The sequence below is a fragment of the Chinchilla lanigera genome, unplaced genomic scaffold (genome assembly GCF_000276665.1).
Source record: "Chinchilla lanigera isolate Chin_1 unplaced genomic scaffold, ChiLan1.0 scaffold00020, whole genome shotgun sequence".
Classification (NCBI taxonomy): domain Eukaryota; kingdom Metazoa; phylum Chordata; class Mammalia; order Rodentia; family Chinchillidae; genus Chinchilla; species Chinchilla lanigera.
The window spans coordinates 8,260,352-8,276,440 of record NW_004955421.1 but is presented as its reverse complement, the minus strand read 5'-3'; the positions used below and the strand labels follow the sequence as shown (position 1 = coordinate 8,276,440).

General features: G+C 39.3%; 1 protein-coding gene across 1 annotated transcript in view; it reads left to right on the top strand.

The window, feature by feature from the left end:
• Arl8b (ADP-ribosylation factor-like 8B) overlaps nucleotides 1-16,089 on the top strand; it is a gene marked incomplete in the record, with an annotated part of 45,571 nt that overhangs the window by 467 nt on the left and 29,015 nt on the right.

Genomic DNA, 16,089 nt, shown 5'->3' with positions numbered 1-16,089 from the left:
GGCCGTGGCGGGGGAGGGGGCCGCCGAGCCGCTCGCCTCCCCGGGCCGGAGCCGGGGATCTCCGCGGGCTGGCGGCGGAGGTTGGGGCTCAGAGATCGCAGCCGGAGGCTCAATTCCATGTAGCCGCGAGTGTGCTGTGCCGTTTTCGGCGGGTGCTCGGAAAGGGTTAAATTGAGCTTGTCACATTTTCAAAGTGTGCGTGTGCGGGTTGCGGCTTCCCTCCTTGATGGTCTGTGGGGGTGGCTGAAAGGTTCGACGCTGGTCTGTCACTTTCTCTAACGTTGGGGTTTGGGCGAGTCCGTCCTTCTTGAGAAAGCAAAAGAATGAAGAGCCTGCTGCAAGTTGCCACTTGGGACGAAGAGCCCCATTGTGGAAGGGGAGGCCGGTGTGGGCGCCTTCCGGAACGCTGTGGGCCGCTGGACCCTTCCATGTACTCACTGTCACCTGTCCTGGGGTCGAACACGAAGCTGGTTGCTGCGGTAGAAGCGAGGGACCAACAGACAGTTCCACCTAGTTCACAATCGTCCTCGGCATTTATTAAGTCAAGCAGAAGGAAGTCTTTGGTTTTCCAGAGCTCATTGTTTTAAGCGAGTTAAAATGGGTCTGCAGTCAGCGATAAGTTTTATCTTGCAAAGGAGTGCTTGGGCGTTTTTCACTTGACGAGGAGGCAAAGGACGAGGCGGGAACGTATCTTAGCACAGGCTCAGGGAACGGGTGTCTGGGATTTATAAAATGGAGTGTTTATCGACCATTGATTGAGTAGAAGGATGGTTATTCAGTTTTCTGTCCTTGGTTGGAGAAGAAGAGTGAGAGATTTCTCTTCCGTCCTGACTTCGACTCCAGAAGTTGCTCTGATTGAGTCTTGGAGGGTAGAGTGTGCACTTGCCAGGGATGAACTCTGTGTTCCAGAGAGAGATGGCAGCACTTCTTCCACCTTCGGATGGCTGTTGAAATCCGTATTTAACAGGCTGTCTGACTGGTTTGGTTTCATGAATGATTCAAACACGGATGCCTTGTTGGAGAAAATAGATAGCTTGTGACTCTTAGTCCTTGCTGTAATAGAGCAACAGGGGTGAGTAAGACCTGAAGATAGAGACTAGCAGAAATCCAAAGCCTTTTGAAGACTGTTGCATGTAAGTGCAGTATTTAGAAAAATGCCCACTTATGTGCCTCTTTTTGTAATATCTTTTTTTCTTGGAATGAGTGTCTTTTGAAGAGCCATCTAAGAGTGTATCTAAGAGTACCACTGAGACTAAAAAGAACAAACAAACACTAGGGAATGTACTCATACTAGAGCTTTTATATGAGACGGAGGCCAGGCGTGGTTGTGTGTGCCTCTAATCCCAGCATCATGAAATTGAGGCAAGGACATTGCTGAGCGTTTGAGGCCAGCTTGGGCTCCATAGTGAGTTCAAGGCTAAGTTGAGCTACATACCCTCGTCTCAAAAACAAAACAAAAAACAACTTTTATAGGATATGGGAAAAGTGAGGCTTTATTTAGTCTGAGTAGAATAAATTTTCTGATATTTCTTTGAGATAAGAATTGGAGTCACTTTATAAATCCTGACCTTTTGAGAAGATTGAATTAATTTACAATATAGGGGTATGTGTTACTACAATCAGTTGTATTTGTTGCAGAGTAGTAGTTATGCATGGAAAACCTAAAAATGTTGAATCAATCTTTGAGAAGCTTCTTCCTGACTTTTAGGGTTATGACATGAATAGGTGTATAGCTTACTAGAAGCATGGATTTTGATGTCAAGCTACTCTGGATTTGAAATCTGCATCAGCAGCTTACCAGCCTTGGATCCTCTTTGAGTCTTTGCTTTCTCATCTGTTAAATGCAGATAATAGTGTTTCTTACGGTTGTTCTGAGAATTTAAGTGGATGAAAAATGTTAAGTGGCTAGCACTATGCCTGCCCAGAGGGATAGATTAGCAGTCTGACCTTATTTATGTTGGCTCCACCCATTTAATGCAGAAAGAGTGAAAAGTAGTGAGAAGGGACTCTCAGGATATATCCAAATGCAGACTGCAGAGGTGGGTTTATGGTTTGTGTATTCACATCATGTTTCCCAATTTTTGCACTAGATTATTTAATAACATCATGAAACCTTTTGCAAAGCTATTCAATTCACAGTAACCCTGTGGCTCCACTATTAATACTAGGCTATTCTTTTTGAATTATAATAGTATGGATAGGTTCTGGGTTTTTTTTTTTTGTTTTTGTTTTGTTTTGTTTTGTTTTTTGAGTCAGGGTCTTGCTGTGCAGTTCAGGCTGGCCTTGAACTCACTTTGTAGCCCAGGCTGGTCTCCAACTCTTGTGGATCCTCCTGCCTCAGCCTCCAAAGTGCTGGGATTGTGGGCATGTGCCACCACACCCAGCTTTTTTTTGTTCTTTTGTTGTTTTCTTTTGCTATAGCAGGGGTTGAGTCCATGGCCTTTATGCATCCACAGCCCGTTTCTATTTTTCATTTTGAAATAGTGTCTCACTAAGTCACTAAGTTGCCCAGGTCATCCAGCCTTAGTCTCCCAGAATTGTGAAGTTTCACGCACTGACCACCTGTTAAGAGAAGTAACTGTTAAGACTTCTGTTAAGAGAAGTAAATCTGTCACCGCAAAAAAAAAGGGAGCATATGTTAGTGAACTTAATTTAATCATCTAGGTTGTATACGTCACATTATACTCCATGAATATATGTAATTATGATTTACCAATTAAAAATAATAATTTAAATAAAGAAAAAATAGACTGTACTTGGTGCCTTTTAAAATACTGAAGATGATAGTTTGATAAATTTCATCACTTTATTTATTTATTTATTTATTTTAAGGATAAAAGGAGGGAAACATTAACAGACATACAACATTTTACAACATATCACAAGCACAATACAGACAATACAGAGTTACAAACAAAGTGGTAGGGAATTAACAATGGTGGTTGTATTACATATTGATATCTTCAAAGTGGCTTCTCATGAAAACAGATATAGACATGCAATACTGGTCAACCAAAGACTCATTGACAGTTTCTTTCAGCATAGAAACAGCAGATAGAAGAACAACCATGTTATCTATCCTGTATATACATACATACAAAATTTCTCCTTCTTTCCCTTCTCTTTTCCCACATCCCAGAAGCCCTTTACTCTTCGGTGGTTTCCTATCATTTCACAGTGTCTATCATACCTCCGAGTTTAAATTAACTCTTTCAAGTTTTACACTAGTGACACAATGCGGTGCTTGCACATGTATGTTTGATTTATTTCACTTATGAGTATGGTCTCTAGTTGTGACCATTTAAATATAAAGGCCTCGAGTTTATCTTTCTTTACAGCTGAGTAATATTCCATTATATAAAAGTACCATAATTTTCTTATCCAATCCTCGGTGGATGGACATTTGGGTTGCTTCCACATTTTAGCAATTACAAATTGTGCTGCTATGAACATAGGTGCACATATATCACTGTGATATGATGTTTTTAGTCATCACTTTATTTGAACTTCAGGTGGGCATGGTGGCATAACGCCTTTAATCCCAGCACTGGGAGGCTGAGGCAGGAGGATTGCCACGAGTTCAAGGCCAGCCTGGGCTACGTTAGAGACACTGTCTCAAAAAAAAAAAAAAATTAAATTTCAGACTGTAAATTAATCTGCTAGTCTTGTAGAATATGTTGAAGATGAAGAAAAGGATAATGATCAAAGGATTAGATTTAGAGATTTTTACATAGAAACAATGCATCTAAAGTAGTAAAATTGACATTAATCCTTTTAAAAAACCAAATACACAATTGATTTGTCAAATCAGAAATGCATGTGTTGAACATTTTGTGTCACTTAGTAAATTGGTTATTCAGATTCACCAAATAAGTTTCCAAATATAAATTGTCAATTTTTTGGTAAAAAGTTAACTTTTTGTATATAAATCAAATGTAATTGGATAATTAGATCCAGATTTATCAAATTTAACTGTCAGTACATTTACCTTAACGTGTTACCACTGGCTTGAACCATTGGCAGTATGTGCATGACTGTCTTATCAGGTGGCCTATACCACAGATAGCACAGACAGAGCCCATCACTTTATTGGTCTGTTTCCTAATAAAGTTAATAAAAAGCTGCCTGATGGGACAGTCATGGTTATAATATGGGTGGCTCAGGCTGCCCAGGAGCAAGATGCACAGATTATGGCCCTGTTGCAAGCACGTTAAGGAGATTTAATAAATGTCACTTACCTTGCTCAAAAGGTTTGTGAAGCTGAATTACCTGCATGTAGGGTTTGTTGCCCTTCTGCAGCCTTAGGCTGTTTAGTTACAAAGATATTCAGTATTAAGAGATTTACTGAACCCCCCTATTATTATGTTATCCTTCTTTTATTCTTTAAAATAAAAAAAAATAAATTGATATTAAAGAAGTTGAGAGAAAAAAAAAGAGAGATTTACTGAAGTGATACCTCATTTCACCTATTATTTTATAAGGAGCCATTTGATATACATAGTATTTTATTTTGAATGTTATGAAAAAAAAAATCCCTTTTAAAACACCTCAGCCGGGTGTGGTGGCATACGCCTGTAATCCCAGCGCTCACGAGGCTGAGGCAGGAGGATCGTGTGAGTTTAAGAGCAGCCTGGGTTACAAAGTGAGCTCAAGGCAAGTCTGAACTGCATAGCAAGACTCTCAAAAAAGACAAAAAAAACCCCAAACAAACAAAAAGAAACATCTCAAAGCCAGGTGAGGTGGTGCACTTCTGTAGTAAGCCCAGTACTCAGGGAGACTGAAGCAGGAGGGTTTGCAGTTCCAACCCAGCCTGGGTAATTTTGCACCTTAATGAGACCTTCTATCAAAATATAGAAATATAAGGCTGGGGATGTAGCTCTGTACAAAGGCCTTAAATTTAATTGCTACTGTCTCCCCCACCAAAAAAAACCCCTGGATCTTAATTTTCTGATGACTTTCAGAATGAAAGAATGTCCTTTGCTGAGTATTCTGGCAGTTATTGCATAATAAGTCATATGGCCTGTATGTGTAATGTATGTTGAGTAACCTTTCACTGGAACGCTTAGATAAGTTATACTGTATAGTTACTAAAAAATATTTAACATAGTTTATGAAAATTGTATAGGTAAAGATAATGGGTTTTTTTTCTTTCTTTCTTTCTTCTCCAGACAAGTTGTCACTGTGTTGTACAGGGTAGCCTTGAACTCTTTTATGTAGCCTAAGCTAGTGTTGAGCTCATGATCCTTCCGCCTCAGCCTCCCAAGCGCTGGTATTACAGGCCTGTGCCATAGAAGCTGACTATATTATATATATTTCAGGAGGATAGTGTTACCACAATTTGTCTACACTTTTTAGATTGTTTCTAACCAGAAAGGTTAATAGTGGAAATGTTCATTATACCTGAGATTTAGAAAAAGAAGATATTTGGGAAGACTGTAGAAATCTGAATCTGTTGTCTTAACTTTTTTTAAGAGTTTGTAGAAAATCAGTCTAATTTTGCTATCATTGTCAGCTGTGGCTAGGATATCCAGAGACTAAGTGAAATTCCAAGGACAACAAAGCTAGTAAGTAGCAGAGAGAGAATTAGAACTTAGGGCTAATGCACTTTTTACTTTTTCTACCCTCTTCTTTAGATACGTGTGAGATTAGAACCATAAAACTGCGCACAGGGAGATTTTAACCCTTTAAAGATTTTTTTTTCTGTATACGAACTGCTCTCTTGGTTGTTGTCACAGTGTGTATCTGGGTGTCCCCTCAGCCTTGTGTGGTCATGGGGGCGCAGGATTTTCCTAGGCAGCTGAATCTACAGTTTGTGATTGGTTTCTGATCTAATGCAGGGATTAAGGGTGTGAGTGCTGCTTGAGGCCTAGGGCGGGAACCCTGCCTACAATGTAAGGAATCAAAAGGCTTGCTCTCCCTTCCTCTTCTGTTGCTTTTGGTATCTTCTGTTGCCACTAATCGTTGCCCCTCCGCAAGGCCACCCTGTTTTAGAGGCAGTAGATTATGGGCTGAAACTGCTACAGACTGAGCTGAATAAACTGAACTTTCCCCCTTTAACATTGGGTGTTGGGTGTTTTTGTTTTAGCAGTGAGAGAAAAGTAACTTTTAACGGTTACTTTTTTTTCCCCCAGTACTGGGGATTGAACTCAAGGGAGCTCTACCACTGAGCTACATCCTCATCCCTTTTTCATTTTTAATTTAATTTTATTTATTTTTTGGGGGAGGTGCCAGAAATCTAACTCAGGATCTTACACTTGCCAAGTAGGTGCTGAACCACTGAGCTAGATCCTCGGCCCTTAATTTTTATTTTTAGACGATACCTAACTAAATTTTTGGCATTATGGCCACGTACCACAATGTTCTGGTGTAGTATTTTTTAATTTTGTTTTGTTCTAAGAGAAAGTCCCAATAAATTGTCCAAACTGGTTTTGAACTTTCCATGATCCTGCCTCAGCCTCCCAAGTAGCTGGGATTCCAAGTGTGTGCTGCCACATTAGCCCTGAAAGCATTATTACTGCCTTTGTAGTTTACATATTTGCTCATTCCCTCATTATTAGACATCTGAGTGGTTTTCATGGTTTTGCTACTGTATATAATTTGATCTGCAGTGAGTTCCAGAGGATGAGTTCCAGAGATGGCATTTGAACGTACTTCACATTAATTAAATGGCCAAATTGCTTTCCAGAGTGTGCACTTAGAAGACCTTCTGGATGGCTTTCATCTATAGAGTTGGACTTTAGCTAAGCATTTTGTCTTTGGGGTTTGTAGGATAAAACATGATTAGTTTTATTGTTGAGGTAAACTAGCAATATTTTTAAAGAATCCTGTTAGATACTGTTCTGTTTCTTTGTGTAATGTGTTTTAAGAAGCTTTGTTTGTGTTTCAGCAACTGGCAGGAGTGAAACTTCAGAAAACATAATTTGTTTTTCTTTATCCTTTGTAGGCAAGCTGTTTAAAAAGAAATACAGCTTATTATGATACTAACTTTTTGTAAATTTATTGGTAGATTATATATTCCAAAAATCTGATACGTTTCGATGTCAACCTTATTTAAACCCTTGGTACTTTTATGGTGGATTGTACTCCCCCCGCCCCTCGCCAAAGAAAAGGTTTTTTTGAGCCATGATTTAAGAAAGTTTGCTTACTGCATCCCTTTTTAAGGCTGTAGCATATGAAATTTTTTTATTTGTGTATTGGTTAAATTGTAAAAATTGTTTCATGTCTTTTAAGCTCATGTTTGAGAAAAGCTGAGATAATATTAAACTATTTCCATAGTATTCAAAATGAAGTTAAAAAAAAAAACAAAAACAAAATGAAGTGATAATAAGATGCATTTAGTCTTTTCTAACAAATGGCAAAGCCAAAATTGAAATTACTGATGGAGTAATTTGAGTTATTGTCTTTCCTTAAAGTCAAAAGCACAAGCCTTACATTCTACTGTGCTATACTTTTAAGGTTAAACTATTTCTTAAATGAGATACTGTATCTTGTATTAGGATCCAGCTTCACAGTTTGTCATATATATATAATTATTGGCAAAATAATTACAGGTTTCAGAAATTTAAGTTGTTGACATTTCTGATTGGAAATTGAGGCCTTTTCTAAATTGGGTCAGGAAGGTAATCATTTGTTTTAAAGAACTTGAGTAATGATTTGGTAATATGGTACTAAACACATTTTAAATTCCAGTTTACTTGGTAACAGGTACTTTAGCATCTAGCAAAGTAGTATTTTCAGCCCAAGTTTGTTGGCATGTGAATATTTTATGGTTAACTTTATTTGAAATACGTTTAAGTGATGTGTGAATTAAAATGACTAAAAGGCTAAGAACTGAGAGTGTCAGACTGTAGGTATAGGTTCATATCACAACCTTTTTTTTTGTTTGTTTGGACACAGGGTCTCACTGTGTAGTTCAGGCTGGCCTTGAACTCGCAGTGATCCTCCTGCCTCAGGAGGATCCTAAGTGCTGGGATTATAGGCGTGCACCACTGCTTGGCTCAAATATATTTTCAAATGGAAACCTATTATTCCAAATGTGAAGTTAAGCAAAAGTTTGTGTTCGTGATCTCACTTCATATTTCAATATGCAAAGTATGGAACAATATTAATGGGTGTTCTGGAATCCAGCGTATTTGAATTTGAATATTGACTTGGCCATGTATCCCTTCTGTAAGTGTCTCTGGGCTTCATTTTTCTGATTGTGTGAAATAGAGGTGATAACTGCCTCATAGAATATTACTAATAGTATTAGATGTAATCATTAGCTTTTATGTTCGATTCCTGTTTAGATTTCACTTGACTACATTTTAAGTATAAGTAACTTTTGTTGAGGAAGTAAGCCTTTTTGGTTTGTTTAATCTTTCAAAAAATTGGGACATGTTGTAATTTATCTTGTTGAAGCTAATTGGACTGATGGGGAAAAATGGTTTGGCCTCCAGATAGAGTAGTAATGTCCAGCATGGTGGCATACGCCTGGAATCCCAGCACTCAGGAGGCTGAGGAAGGAGGATCCCTGCAAGATCCTGGCCAGCCTTGGCTATATAGTTAGTTCAAGCCAGTCTGAACATAATGAGAACCCCTGTTTCAAAAAGCAAAAATAAAACAAACAAACAGGGTAGTAGTGTTTTTCTTTTCATTTCCTTCCTTTATTGCCTAGCTAGAAACACCAGTATAGTTCTAAATCTGTGTGCGGAGAGTGAGTGTCCTGATTTTGTAAATCATCTCAAGGGATTATTATTGTACTGAACGAAGAAACACATATGTATGGCTTCCTCACGTATGTATGGTCCCCACATGTTCTGGGTTCTCAGTCAGCTGTAACTACCTTATGAGACCCCGCCACACTTTCCAAAATGGTGGGTTTTCTGGGAGGAAGAACCTTCTCTGGGGGAGTCCCTTTCACACTCCCACTGAAGTATCTTGGGAGGGGCTTACCCCTGTCTGTATCTGCAGCCTATACACCAGTGTTGCCATCGCAATGGGTCACACGTGGTGAAAATGCCTAGTATTTGATGGACCTAATCATATAATCATCTTCCTTTTAGATGGTGAAATCAGATCTGATATACTTGGTCAGTATAATATTACAGTATTTGTTGTAGAAACAATTCTGAACTTGGATTTGGAATTGTGAATTGTGCATTTCCTTGTCCCACCTTTGACTAATAGCAGTATTGTGGACAAATGTCTGAGTACTGTGCTCCTTAGTGTTGGTGTTTGTGTACGAAGAGTGAGTAGTCATTCTGACAACCTTAAACCTTACTCTTTGAGAGTGAGTGGTGCCTGTATTAGAACTCTTGGGCATAGATCAGAGAATTAAGTGAATTAAGACTCCGATATTAGATGCTGGTTATTAAATTTCAGTCTCTTGCTGGAAGAAAAACTGAGATGGTTTGCAGCTTATTTGTTGGACATGGAAAGATAAACTGACCCCAGCCGGAAGAAAAGAACGATGGTCTGTGGCAATAGTGCCTTCCCCCTAGAATTTAGGTGCTCTTTATAAGTTTATGCCTAGATTGTCATTTACAGTTTGTGTGAGACAATAATACTGTGTCTGTTTGTGCTTTGTAGTTTTAAAACCAGGATTTGAGATTACAGCAGGGTAACCCTCTGGTGATAGCTACAGATTTGTGAGCCCCAGAAGGCACTCAGCTGGGTCTGGGTGAGCCCATTTTCTCCTGGAGGAGAAGTGGGCTCTGAACAGCGTATGTAGATTCGTCCACAAATAACTTAAAGTTTGCTTCAGTCACTAGTGACCAGGCCTCCTTTTTTCACAATTTTCTTGAAAGCTGATTTTGTTTGGAGAATGTTTTACTGCCAGTACTTAGACTTCCAGTTTCCAAGTAATTCTTATCTGAGGAAAAACTAAGAAAAGAAGGCTCAGGTTTTTTTCCTCCATAACTGAGCTATTCAGTTGTTTCACTACCTTCTGGCTTCCTTATTTTCATAGCATTTTTTTGTACAGTGGGGGGAGTTAATAAAACATTAAAAAAACCAATACTCACTTCAAAAAATGGAAAGTACAGATTACAAATAAAAATACAATGCTAAGACATAATTGTTGTTAATACTAAGCTTTCACTTATATCCTCTGAGTTTTTTGCCTTTATATATACAAGTGTGTTTTCTTGGTAACTGTAGAGGGTCTTGGTGCACATCTGAGGTGATCTTGTGTGGCCTACTTCATTTATCCACGTAGGTGGTTAATAGGCATTTAGATTCTGTCATGTTCACTGTGGAACTCTTGGTCCTCTCCTGCCTGTATCCAAAGACCGATATCTCGTGCCCCCCTTGCCTTTTTTTCTTCCCTTTTCCTCCTCCTTTTTGTCCTTTTTCTCTGGGCCTTCTTTTCTTCCTCCCTCTCTTCTTTGATACTCAGGTTTAACACATTCTAGGCAAGCACTCTACTCTTAGCCCCTCCCATTTCTTAAAAATATTAAATCAGCGTCAGGGTTAGGTGTGGTGGTACAGGTCTGTAATCCCAGGACTCTGGAGGCTGAGGCAGGAGGTTTGCTGCGAGGTCAGGGTCAGACTGGACTACAAAGTGAGTTCAAGGCCAGCCTGAGCTGCATAGTGAAATCCTGTCTCAAAAAGACAAAAAATTAAAAAATTAAAAAAAAAAAAAAAAAAATGAGTTCAAGGCCAGCCTGAGCTGCATAGTGAAATCCTGTCTCAAAAAGACAAAAAATTAAAAAATTAAAAAAAAAAAAAAGATAAACTCAGGTGTGGTGGTGGAGACTTGTAATCCCAGCACTCTTGGAGCTTGAGGGAAGAGAACTGCAAATTTTCACCTAACCTAGGCAATTTAGCAAGATCCTTAATCACAATTCAAAGGCCTGGGGTGCAGCTCAATGTGAAGGCCCTAAATTTAATCTCCAGCACCATCAACAAAAGTCAGGTATTACCTTATCAACCCTTTTATGAATGTATTTTCATGACTCTTGGTCACTTTCTCATTGTGGGGACACAATACTCAACGCCCCACGACATAGAGGGGGAGGGCTTTATTTTGGCTCCTGCTTTGAGTCCCTAGTGGGCTGTCTCCAACGCAGAAACTGGGTGGTGGAAGGGCTGGGGGAGGAAACTGCTCCTTCCTGCAGCCCAGAAGCAGGGTGAAGGGAATCGCCCAGGGGGAGAGCGGCCGGTCCATTTCAAACTCTCGGTGACCCATCTTCAGACAGGCCCCCTCCTAAGGGCACAGTCAGCTGCTGAACTCCTCAGTGGATGAATCGAATTCGTGACTGTAGTGTCCCCGTGGTCCAGCCACCCTTCACAATCTCAGTGTTTGAAGAAATGAGGCTTTTGGGGGGATATTTTTGATCCAAACCGTAATAGCCATTATTCTCTACTTTTTTTTAACAGTAGGAGGAATTTATTGAGAGAAAGAAAAGCTCAAAAAGTGGGTTGCCCCTATTTTCTACCTTTGAGTGTAAATGTTAGTGCCTAAAACTTTTTTTTTTTTTTTTTTGAGAAAGTGCTATGTAGTTCGGGCTTGTCTTGAACTCATGGGTATCCTGCCTCAACCTCCCTAGTGCTTGGATTATAGGTGTGTGCAGTCATTCCTGATTTTAATTCCTAAACTTTGGATTTTGTTCTTTTCTACAGATTACAGACATGAAATTAATTGGCCAAATGATTTGAACATTTATAACCTTTGAGTTTTCTTATCCTATGTGTGATAGGTATCTTTGTTATATTGTTCATATAACCTATTATTATTTTTATTACTCATTACCATGAGAAATTATGTTTCCTCATTCATTTTCTTTATCCCTTTTAGGAGGATAAGTTTCAGAAAAGCAAGACTTTGTCCTTTACACTTCTGTATTCCAATGATAAGAATAGTGCCTGGCGTATAATAAGCTCTTTAAATATTGGATAAGTGAACAAATATTACAACAGAGTGTACACTTTGTATACTTAACCTATGTAAAAGTCATTGTGACAGATGATTTGTAAATGTCTATCAAAGTCATTTATGGTAGGGGATGTACCTAGTACTAGCCATGTGTAGGATAAAAATATTAAATGCCTTAAGATTGGGCCAGGATGCTTTTAGAATTCCTCTCCTTCCTCATCCCCATCTCTAAGACATTTGAGAAGTTAATGAATGAGGCTCTTTGTTGACTCTTGGTAGAACATGGCAAGAATGGCTGTCGAGCTGGATTTTAAGAGTAGAGTAGATTTCATTCATTTGGTAAATACATTGTATTGCTTGGCTTTTCATCCCTGAGGGTAAATACCTCACATATACAATTTAAAGGAGGAAAAACGTATTTTGGCTCAGTTTCAGAAGTTTCAGTCCATGCTCACTTGAATATATTTCTAGTACTGTGTTGAAGCAAAACGTTGTGGAGGAAGAGGGTGGTGGGTGAAAGCTGCTCACTTCATGGCAGCGGGGAAGGAGAGAGAGAAGGAAAGAGGCCAAGGGAAGGAATGCCCTTCAAAGGCCTGAGCCCTGTAACTTCCTTCTTCCCACTAACCTCCACCTCCAGAGAACCCATTCAGCTCTTAACTCATCAATGGGTTAATCTGTTAGTGACTTTACTGCACACAATGATTCTGGTTCCTCTTCTGGAGTGTATTGTAGATATATTTTTTCCTAGTGATTCGTATGCATCCTACCCTGCTGATTGTTTTGCTAATATTACATATAAGAAAGCTAAGCAAAGCCAGGTGTGATGGTGCATGCCTGTAATCCCAGCACTCAGGAGGCTGAGGCAGGAGGATCGTTGTGAGTTCGAGGGCAGCCTGGGCTACAAAGTGAGTTCAAGACCAGTCTGAACTGCATAGTGAGGCCCTGTCTCAAAAAGACAAAACAAACAAACAAACAAACAAACAAAAAACTAAGCAGATATGGTTCACAGCTTCTTCAGGGTTGTAGCTTGGCTCTCGTGTCTTATTCTACTTGTGGTACTTACTTTAATCTTTGGCTGGAGAACACGCTGCCCAGAAGAGATCCCAGTTGTAGGCCTTTGGATAGCTGGAGTAAAGGCTGTGTATTCAAAGTGGCTCAGATTCTTTGTAGGTTTGAAAGCCTTTGCTGTTCAGTTTAAAGATTATTTCTTTCCCTGTGAAGGTTTTGGCTTAGGTTTGTATATTGCCTGTCCTCTAAAGAGAAAAGTTTATATGTATAATTTGTGTGTGTGTGTGTGTGTGTGTGTGTGTGTGTGTGTGTTGGGGATCCAATGCTGGGCCTCATGTGTGCTAAAAAAAAATGCTCTATCACTGAACTACACTTCCACCCCAAATTTATGTGTTTTAAACTTAAAAGATATCTGATCTTTTGGATTTAAATTGGCATTTTCTTAGGTGTTAAGCAAACATGTAGCTAGTGTTAGACTCAGAATATCATTTTTCTTGTTCTCAGATTACATTGCTATTTGTGACGGTCAGTCCTCATATTCCAGTTAGTCTGTTTGATATGTGCTTCGAGGCACATGTAAAGTAGCCTCACATAGATTAAAAATGGTTGGAGTTCTCAGATACCCATTCATCTGGGAACATAAAAACTTTGTTCATAAAAACAAGTTCACGAAACAACAGTACTACCTTATGTCATTTTCTCCCTCCCTCCCTGCCTTTCTTTCTTTCTTTTTCTTTCTTTCTCTCTCTCTCTCTTCCTTCCCTCCCTCCCCTTCCTCTTCTTGTCCTCCCCTTCCCCGCTCCTCCTTTTTTTTTTTTTTTTTTTTTTAAGAGGTCTTACTATGTAGTCCAGGCTGGTCTTAGACTCATGAGTCTCCTTCCTCAGCCTGGTAACTACAGGTGTGTGCCCCCTTACCTGGTGCTATGGTCATTCTTTCCCTTTTATTTTCTAGTAGTGAGGATTGAACCCAAGGCCCTGCACATGTTAACATGTGCTCCACTATGGAGCTACTGTCTATTCTCAGCCCTGCTGTCATTCTGTAGGGTAGTAAGAAGAAAGACATTTTGCTATTTCCTAGTCATCCTTTCCCCCATCTCTGATACACAGGGGACATTTAATAAAATCCTTGATTTAATGAAACACCTGACCGTTTTATAAGACGTGCATTGTGTAATTCTTTTGGCCCTCTTGTTGAGTAGATATTCATTGGCTTATATAAAGCAAAGATAAATAACACAGTTGTCACATAGGTCTAGAATTTCACTCTAATTCAGCCTAAAGTTCTATTCCACAAGATAGGTAAGCTGTGATTAATCGGGACTATATTTACAACAAATCCTTTGGGGTGTTGTTTTGCCATTTGGTAATTACAACTCTTCCAAGTCCTGTGACTAAAGCTAGATTTGAAATTTGATATAACTTCTAGTAGTGTTCCGTATTCACATTTATCTTTGGCTTTTTGTTGCTCACTGTGTGTGCTGGCTGTTTAGTGCATGTCTTTATTAGCCTCCCTAGGAACCCTTTTATATTTTAGTAGTATTCTGTTTTGATACACTTTGGAGGAGGGGCTTAAATTTGTCAATGAAAATTAGCAAAATGGGTATAGGAAGAAGGATAAAGCAAGTAGACCATAGAAATAAATGTTTGACTGTTGTAAGAATGGGTTGTCCAGGATATGAAGCCATTTACTCTTACTAGTCTTCTGATACTTCTTTTTCGTTAGAGAGCACTGTGTTACTTATTTTGAGATCCTAGATCTGTGAAACCTTACCTTAACTCTTCTAAACAAAGTTAACTACCCTTTGCTTTATTTTTATAGCACCTGTTCAAAATTGTACTGATTTGTACAGATTATGAGTTCATCTGTCTTACTTCCAAACTGCCCACACTCTTTTTGTGTGTGTGTGCATGATACGGGGTTCTGATGCAGGGCCGTATGCATGCCAGAGAAGCGCTTCACCACTAAGCTGTACCCTCAGTTGTGCCACTATTTATGCACCATAAATGTAGTAACTGAGCCTTCACTCAGTAGTGCTCTATGATTGAGTTACAGAGAAAAGCAGTGTAAAGTAATGTTTAAGCACTGCCTGTGCATCAGGCTTGAATTTGAATCCTAGATCAGCAGCGTTCTGTGAGCCCCTCAGAGCTTTAGTTTCTTCCTTGCTGAAACAGGAGTGACAATGGTTGCATCGTGTACTCGTGGTGAGTAAAGACAGTCTGCACATGTCTGGTGTAGAATGAGTGCTTCTTAGTTTGAGTGCCATGTAGTTAATATCTTTGGGCTTTAGGGCCAGAACATGCTCTACATGGTAAATGAAATGGAACCCCCTAATTTCTTAGGTGAACATTAAAGAGTTAATTTTACAGGAGAATGATAGAGGTATACAGGGCACAAATATCAATTTCTGTTTTGTTTTAGGATAGGGTGGAGCTTTGTGTTCCAGACTGGCCTTGAACTAGCCATTCTCCTGCGTCAGCCTCCCAAGTGCTGGGATTTCAGGCATGTACCCCTCTGTCTTGGCTAAAGGACCAATTTCTAATTCTTGAAATGCTGTTTCTTCCCTTCTTCCTCCCCTTCCTCCCTCCCTCCACCGCTTCTCTTTCTTTTCTTTCTTGGTAGACTCTTGCTCTGTTGCTCAGGTTGGTCTTGAAATTATGGGCTCAAATAGTCCTACCACCTCAGCCTCCAGAAGGAACTGGAACTATAAGGGTACCATCCTGCCCTGGTCAGTTTCTGGTTCTTGATGAAAGTTTTCTTTTACTCTAACAGATAAAATAGCTAGTCCTTTGCCATAATCCATTGCAGACGTAATTGGGATGTTAGTGGCACCCTGCTAAACAATTTACTGGTCTATATGATTTGTCTACCTGTTAATAAATTTGGTTGTACTTACTGGTTTGACCTTGGTAGAAGTGATTGTGATAGAATATGTCTATTCAAAGTAGAAAGCTGGCAGAGTTAACTATTTACAATCTCTCAACTGACCATTCAATTTGAATTTTGTTATTGTTTAGAAACCTAATGTTGATGTTACATTCTGTGCAAATCATGACTCTTACTATGAGCAAAACCCTCAAATGTATTATATGTACTTAAGTGGAAAACAACTTTAGGGTTTTTAGAATTGGGTATAAATCGCAGTTTTGCCACTAGTTAGCTGTTTGCAACCATGAGACCTTGACATCGTTTTCTTTCCTGTAGAATGAGGCCAGGAAAGTGAATT